This window comes from Chrysemys picta, chromosome 2, assembly GCF_011386835.1.
Source record: "Chrysemys picta bellii isolate R12L10 chromosome 2, ASM1138683v2, whole genome shotgun sequence".
NCBI lineage: Eukaryota > Metazoa > Chordata > Testudines > Emydidae > Chrysemys > Chrysemys picta.
This window is the reverse complement of record NC_088792.1, coordinates 289,103,772-289,111,902: the sequence shown is the minus strand read 5'-3', so window position 1 is coordinate 289,111,902 and position 8,131 is coordinate 289,103,772. Positions and strand designations below refer to the sequence as shown.

Here is an 8,131-nt window from a genome sequence, read left to right as displayed (position 1 = left end):
GATAGCATGGGGTGGGTGGCCAGTACGTCTGCAACGAGGCATTGGTTTGTCACACTGGGGCAGTAGTGCAGTGAGGAGCCCTTCATGCACCAGTGCCTCAGGGCAGGGACACTCAGCTTCCCTTTGTCACTGCTATCATAGCAGCAGCATGGAGGAGCCGGCACTGACACTTGAAGAATGGTGCTGGGGGAATCAAGGCAGCACTGCCAGCCAAGCCTGTTGAGTACTGATACCTCAGTGCAGAGCTCTCCCTTATCCCTCACAACCCTGCTCTGCCTGACCCCAGACCTCCTGCATAGCTTCAGTCTCCTGCCCCCTCCCACTTCGCTGGCCTGCAGGTCCCAGCTCAAACCCGTCTCTCCAAGGCTTGGCTCACTCGGTCTGCTCCCTTCTCCCCCAGTTCCCTGAAGCACTATCAGGTGTGTCAAATCTGACTCATGGTTTGTGCCCCAGTCTATTTGTGTTGTCCATGCCAGTCTGCCATTTCCTAAAAGATGCATCTCAACTTGTGCATTTCTTGCCAAACCTGTGAAGATTTACTTCCCTCATTTTCATTTTCTCCCACCCTCCTAGGAATTCAGAAGGAATTTTAGTCTCTATGGAATTCGTGTTGGATTATGACCAAGTGAAGAGGATATCAAAATATGTTTTTATCCCCAGATTTACATAGTTTCACACTGAATTTATGGAGAGCTTGTTGTTCTTATAGTTGTGATCTAATTTATGGGGTTATCATAATTCTAAACCAGGGGTAGGCAACCTATGGCACGCGTGCCGAAGGCGGCACACGAGCTGATTTTCAGTGGCACTCACACTGCCCGGATCCTGGCCACCGGTCCAGGGGGCTCTGCATTTTAATTTAATTTTAAATGAAGCTTCTTAAACATTTTAAAAACCTTATTTACTTTACATACAACAATAGTTTAGTTATATACTATAGACTTATAGAAAGAGACCTTCTAAAAACGTTAAAATGTATGACTGGCACGCAAAACCTTAAACTAGAGTGAATAAATGAAGACTCGGCACACCACTTCCGAAAGGTTGCTGACCCCTGTTCTAAACCAATTCCCATGTTGGATTATAAAGGATTATTATTTATATTGTGTAAAGCTCTATATCACAGAGGGGGGAGGGATAGCTCAGTGGTTTGAGCATTGGCCTGCTAAACCCAGGGTTGTGAGTTCAATCCTTGAGGGGGCCACTTGGGGATCTGGGGCAAAATCAGTACTTGGTCCTGCTAGTGAAGGCAGGGGGCTGGACTCGATGACCTTTCAAGGTCCCTTCCAGTTCTAGGAGATGGGATATCTCCATTATTATTATTATTATTACAGTTAAAATGGGGCCATCTAGGCCTGGGTGCACTGCACACACACAGGAAGTCACAGATGGAGCCTGCTCAAAAGCGCTTATATCCTGACTTGAAACAAGACAGAAAAAGTGAGCATAATAAACAAGAGGAGGGAAGGGGAACAAGGAAAAGGGTAATGATAAATTCCTGAGGTTACATAGGTTAACAATGTGTTCAGATGGTTGGTTTTGAATCATGCAAAAGTATGAAGTTAGTAGAATCTGTGGGAACTCAGAACCTCTGAAAAATCTGGCCAACTGTGTTTTTAAAAAAGTAAATCAATGTCAGCCCTCACTGAATGTCCCTCTGTCTAGCCGTTATTAGCTGTTGATTGGTTACAAAACAGAACCGTGCTTGAGAGAACGTAGATGGAGTACATTATGTTTTAAAGTCTGTGGATTCTGTTCCGTATCAATGGAGTCTGTTCTTCTCTTCTCCTTTGCACAATTCTATTGTTTACTTTGTCCCCTCCACCCACACATCTTTTCCTTTAGGTGACTTCAGCACCTACAAGTCCAGCTGAAGTCAATGTGAGCTGCAGCTACTCCGCACTTCTGAAAATCAGGGACATAATGTTGAGATATGATCCATGGTGGGAAGGGCACCAGGGCCCTATGACAGGCTACAGGCTTCTCCTCCCCAGGCCCATTCTAGCAGCATTCAGCTACTGCTAGTAGTCAGTGTTGCAAATCTAGGACCACTGCTATTTAATTTACCTCTGATCCCAGAGGAGGTGGGGACCCGATTTCAACCGTAACTGCAATACCCCCTTCATACATGCTGCCCAGAGAAATTCAGTCTGCATTAGCTAGGGATGGGATTTGAGATTCATTTTTATTTGCCTTAAAAATATCAAGGGAATTTCACTTTCATTCATAAACATCTCAAAAACTAAGAAGCTTCAAACTGGGTTATTACTTGGAGGGGAAGCTTCCTAAGACATCAGGGAGCTGTGCAGGTGACTTCCTCAGACTTCAGGGAGCAGTAGGCAACATGCTCTGTTTGAGTCAGTGCTGATCTGACCCCAGCCCAGCACTAGGAATGGTATTCTGCTCCAGGGAGCAGTGGCAGGAAGGAGGTTCGGTAGGGGGCAGCCCCCTCAGTCAGGATTGACCCCAATGCCCCAGCCCAGCACTAGGAACGGTATTCTGCTCCAGGGAGCAGTGGCTGGAAGGGGGTTCAGTAGGGGGCACCCCCTCAGTCAGGGTTGACCCAATGCCCCAGCCCAGCACTAGGGAGCTGTTCTGCTCCAGGAAGCAGTGGCGGGAAGGGGGTTCAGTAGGGGGCAGCCCCTCAGTCAGGGTTGACCCAATGCCCCAGCCCAGCACTAGGGAGCTGTTCTGCTCCAGGAAGCAGTGGCGGGAAGGGGGTTCAGTAGGGGGCACCCCCTCAGTCAGGGTTGACCCAATGCCCCAGCCCAGCACTAGGGAGCTGTTCTGCTCCAGGGAGCAGTGGCGGGAAGGGGGTTCAGTAGGGGGCAGCCCCTCAGTCAGGGTTGACCCAATGCCCCAGCCCAGCACTAGGGAGCCCTCCTGCTCCAGGGAACAGTGGCGGGAAGGGGGTTCAGTAGGGGGCACCCCTCAGTCAGGGTTGACCCAATGCCCTGCGCCTGCCTAGCACCAGCAGGACTCGGTGGCGGCGGGGCATTGAGTCCCCAGTAGGACCCCGGGGTGCCCCGCCCGCAGAAGGCCCAACGCTCTATGGTCCCATGACGTACCAGGCCGCCCCCGGCCGGCGCCGTCTCTCTCCCGCACTCTATGGTGCGGGCCGGCGGGATGCGGAAGTGGCCGCGTGCGAGGCCCTGGCGCCCTCTGGCGGCCCGGCCCGGCCCCTGCCGCTCCCGTCCCGCTCCAGCGGCGCTGCTGCCCGGGAGCGCCGGCCGCCATATTGTCACCCCCAGCGGGCCGGGGTCCGGCAGCCCCCCGCCTCCGAGACCCGCCGCCCCCCCCCGCGGCCCCCCCCGCGGCCCGGCCAGGTGAGGAGCCGGCTGCGGCCTCCGCGCTCGGCAGGGCCCCGCCCGGGGGGAGGGGAACCGGCCGGGGGGAGGGGAGCCCCCCCGGGGCTGGGGGGAGGTTTCGGTGCTGTGGGGGGGGGGGAGGGTCTCCCCCAAAACTGACCCTGGTGCGGTGGGGGGAGGGGATCTGCCTGTGATGCTATTGGGGGAGGGGCAGCATAGAGGGAGGTCCCCCCCATCTCCCCAGTGCTGTGGAGGGAGGGGGCAGTGTGAGGGGAGCCCCCCCCGGTGCTCTGGGGCAGGGGTCCCCCCCCCGGTGCTGTGGCGGGAGGAGTCAGCGTGTGGGAAGGTTTCCCCGTCACCCCAGTGCCATAGGGGTGGGAACCAGTGTGTGGGGGAGCCCCCCCCCCCGTCCTCCCTGGTGCTATGGGGTGCTGGTCTAGTGTGGAGAAAGTTTTCCCAGGCGGTACTACCCACTGGTGCCGGGAGGAGCTCCCCTCTGTATACCCCCACTTCCCACCCTCCGGGCAAGGGATGGTGTGAGGGGGTGTTCCCCCTCCCCAGGCCTCCTGGTGCTGGTGTGGGAAGGGAGTGGTTTGAAGTGGGCATTTCCCCCCTTTCGTATTCCCCTGGTGGTGGTGGGGAAGGCAGTTGATGAGCGTGGCGAGGTGAGATAGTGTTGGGGCAGATTCCCCTCTCCCTGTGTTCCCTGACACACTCCACGGCCCCCCAGCACCAGAGGGGAGGTCTCGTTTGCCCTTCCTTCCTGCTGCTGTTGTGGTAGGCGGTCAGTGTCAGAGAACATCCTCTCCACCCACGTCGATGTTCTGTTGGTGCTGCTGGGATAGTGGGGGGATCTCCTTTCTGGCCTTGCTGGAAGGGGCTTTCATGATCTGATTTAGCTGGGGATTGGTCCTGCTTTGAACAGGGGGTGGGACTAGATGACCTCCTGAGGTCCCTTCCAACCCTGATATTCTATGATCTCAAAGGACTGGCTGAGTTTCTCTTGGAGGACACATTTCCCAGCTCTACCCATGACTCCTACCGTCATAGGTCCTCATTCCCAGCCGTCCGTCCCAAGCAAGCCCGCTTGGTAACCGTGATTTTAATCAGGATCCAAAAGCGTCACTCGTGCTACGTGAGGCCCCAAGCAGCAGCCCTTGGATGCTATAGCTCCCAGCATGCAGTGCTCCATCTTGATACGAGTGTTCCAGGCCTCGTGTGCTTGGACTTGTAGGCTCCATGGGCTCCTTTGTTTTATGGCAGGCCTGTTGGACTCTTGGGCCTCTGGTGAGTGGCTAGTGCAGCTTGAGAATGTGTGAGGTTTGGACACCCCCTGTTCTTTTAAAAGTGGGCATTTGTGGATGACACCAAGCTGGGAGGGGGCGCAAGCACTTTGGAGGACAAGATTAGTATTCAAAATGGCCTTGACAAATTGGAGAATGGTCTGAAATCAGGAAGATGAAATTCAGCAAAGATAAGTGCAAAGTACTGCACTCAGGAAGGAAAAAGCAAATGCACAACTACAAAACGGGGAATAAACTGGCCAGGCAGTAGTACTGCTGAAAAGCATCTGGCAGTTCCGCTGGATCACAAAACGAATATGAGTCGTCAATGTAATGCAGTTGCAAAAAAGGCTAATACCTTTCTGGGGCTTACTGACAGGAGTGTCGTCGGTAAGACATGGGAAGTAATTGTCCTGCTCTACTCAGCACTGGTGAAGGCCTCAGCTGAAGTACTGTATCCAGTTCTGGGCACCAGATGTGAATAAACTGGAGAGAGTCCAGAGGAGAGCAACAACAATGATAAAAGGGTTAGAAAACCTCACCTGTGAGGAAAGGTTAAAAAATGGGGCATGTTTAGTCTTGAGAAAGGAAGACTCAGGGGGGACCTGATAAGTCTTCAAATATGTTAAGGGTTGCTGTAAAAAGGGTGGTGATCAATTGTTCTCCATGACCACTGAAGGAAGGATAAGAAGTAATGGGCTTAATCTGCAGCAAGGGAGATTTAGGTTAGATAGTAGGAAAAACTTTCTAATGATAAAGGCAGCTAAGTTCTGGACTAGGCTTCCAAGGGAAATTGAGGAATCCCTGCCATTTAAAAACAGGCTGGACAAACACTTGTCAGGGGTATGGTCTAGGTTTACTTGGTCCTGCCTCAGTGCAGGGCCTGGATGTAATGACCTTTCAAGATCTTTTCCAGCCCGACATTTCTGTGATTCTATGGGCAGAATAAGTGTAGCGGAAGAGTACTAGCTCAGTGGATTTCTGTTCTGGGGCTCAGAGTTTTCCCTCTCTAGTTTATTGTGGATTGTGTTATATTAGATGGTCTATTGCTGGATTATTTCTCTAGTCCTGTAAGTGTGCAGGCATTTTATGCGTGTATGACTTTGGACATCTAAAGAAGCATCAGGCTTTTTAGCTGTAACATCACTGGTCGCTTCCCCTTCCCTCTGACTGTATTAATGTTTCTCTTAAGCAGACTTGTTTTCAGTGAAACCTGCTTTCTGTGCATGTCCTTGAAACCACTCCACCTCATTTGCTCTTGCAAGCAAAGCAGAGTTAGTCCTGATCAGTGCTTGGAATGGAGATCTCCAAGAAACATCTTGATGGTGCCAGAAGTGGCATTGGTAATGGAGAGGGTTCTCTCAAAAGGGGTTTTCTTTCTTCCTTTAGTCAGGAATAGCGTTCAAACCCCATTGTGGTGCTGCAGGGAGGGGCTGTGTGATTCAGCAGAGGATGCTCTATGCTAAGTCAGGATTGACCCCAGTGCCTAGTGAGGATTTAGGGGGCTGCTGGAAGTGCTGTCTGTGGATAAGATGTAAAATCAAAGGTTTGACCATTTGTGGATATTAAAGGTACTATGGTACTTTCTTCAAAAACTGGCTTATTCACCTCAGTATCATCTGCAACTTTCAATTTAAGTAATTTAATTTCGCCTCCCTAAAAATTCCCTCTGATTTCAACTGGTTATGGAATTCTCCTTTAATATCTGTTGTAAATTGCTGGGCAATGTTGCTGTGTGCCTTAAACCACTGCTGTGTCCCACCGGAGAGGTAGCTGCATTTCAGTGCTGCTCTGATCCCTGTGTATATGTTTGCCACGCCCTTTTGGATTTCTGATGGAGGGGTGCTATAGACATGTCTGTTGGTTTTTTTTTAGGGACAAGGCAATGCTGTAAACTCCTGGCTCCGGTAGGCCCCTCAGCCCATCACTTTTCTCTGTGCTGATGGATGGAAACCACTGATAGCTGCAACGTGGAAGCACTTTTCCTTCCCTCTTGAGCTGCTTGCTGCAGTGAGCTCTGCCTGGCCCAGCTGGCCCCCCCACCCGTCTGGAATGCAGCTCACGCCTTTCTCTGCCTCTCCCAGGACAGCTCAGGGCAGCATTTGGGCTATAGATTAACCAAGGTTCAAGGTAATAACTTTCTGTTCCTGGAGAATGTTCTACCAGAATGGTCCTTTCAAAGGGAAAGTCAGTCTGAGACTGTGACCTATCTGACCTGGGCTGGAGAGTTGATACTGTTACAGGTTGTAATAGGTATGGAAGTGTTTTGCCAGTCCTGGGATGTTCCCTCAGGTGTGCCCATGTATCTCTCTTCTTACCTGCAGTTCCCCCTGCTATCCCTGTCCTGGGACTCCTACACGATTTGCTCATGCACTGTTCCTGAGTTGCTCCCACCTCCTTCTCCCTAACATTGCTGCTTCTCTCCAGGGGTGAGGGGAGCAGCCTAGAAGTGGAGTGCTTGGGCAGCTCCACCTTGTTCTTCCGCTCGCACATGCAGTGTGAGTGCACCATGAGCAACATGCTGTTGTCACTGTGCTGCCTCGTCCTGGCCCACTTGGACACTTGTTTCAGTCTCTTTGTGCCTCAGTCACTGTAGCTGGGAAACTTAGTCAGTCCCCAGTCTCCTCACTGAAAACGAGACGTGGGTCAGTGTAGATGCAGCCCGTGTACCATAGTGAATGGGTGATGATAAGAAGCCAAAGAAGAAGGTCCAGCTTTCCTGAGGAAATAGAGAGCGGGTATGTGTGGGAGCAGATCCTGCTGAACTTCTCTCGTCTTCACTTGTCGGTGTCACAGGCTTGTGCCACGCATTTGGTTTCCCTTTTATAATTAATTAGGTCTCGTATCAAAAGGCTGTTCCCATGGAACCAGTTGGGCTTCTTGCTGCTGAATGGCAGCGACTGCTACTTAATCAGGGCCGTAGTTGCAAAGCTTTCACTTAAGAAGGACACCTATGGCTAGTCACGCTAGATGATGCATAAATGGGAATTTTGAGTAGGAGCAGAGAGGTTATTGTACCACTGTATTTGGCACTGGTGCGAGCGCTGCTGGGATCCTGGGTCCAGTTCTGGTGCCCACAGTTCAAGAAGGATGATGATACATTGGAGGGGGGTCAGAGAAGAGCCACGAGAATGATTAAAAGATTAGAAAACCAGCCTTAGTGATAGACTCAACACACTCCATCTATTTAGCTTCACAAAGAGAAGGTTAAAGGATGGCTTGATTACAGTCTGTAAGCACCTACCTGGGAAACGAATATTTAATAATGGGCTCTTCAGTCTAGCAAAGAAAGATCTAACATCCAATGGCTGGAAGTTGAAGCTCGACAAATTCAGACTGGAAATAAGGGGTACATTTTTGACAGGGTAATTAATCATTGGACCAATTTACCAAAAGTCATGGTGGATTCTCTGTCACTAACCATTTTAAAATCAAGATTGGAGGGTTTTCTAAAAGATCTACTTTAGGAATTTTGTGGGGGAAGTTCTATGGCCTGTGATATACAGAAGGTCATTGTGATCATCTAGTCTGATCACTCTG

General features: G+C 51.1%; 1 protein-coding gene across 2 annotated transcripts in view; it reads left to right on the top strand.

Moving 5' to 3' along the window:
• Positions 1-6,466: 6,466 nt before the first annotated feature.
• Positions 6,467-8,131, top strand: part of LOC101940447 (casein kinase II subunit alpha-like) — a 50,202-nt gene continuing 48,537 nt past the window's right edge. The window contains exon 1 of one of the 2 annotated variants that reach the window (XM_005291136.4): positions 6,467-6,721. The gene's annotated coding sequence lies outside the window, so the exon portion shown is untranslated. The remainder of the gene's footprint in view (positions 6,722-8,131) is intronic. The other variant, XM_065582275.1, reaches the window with a different exon arrangement.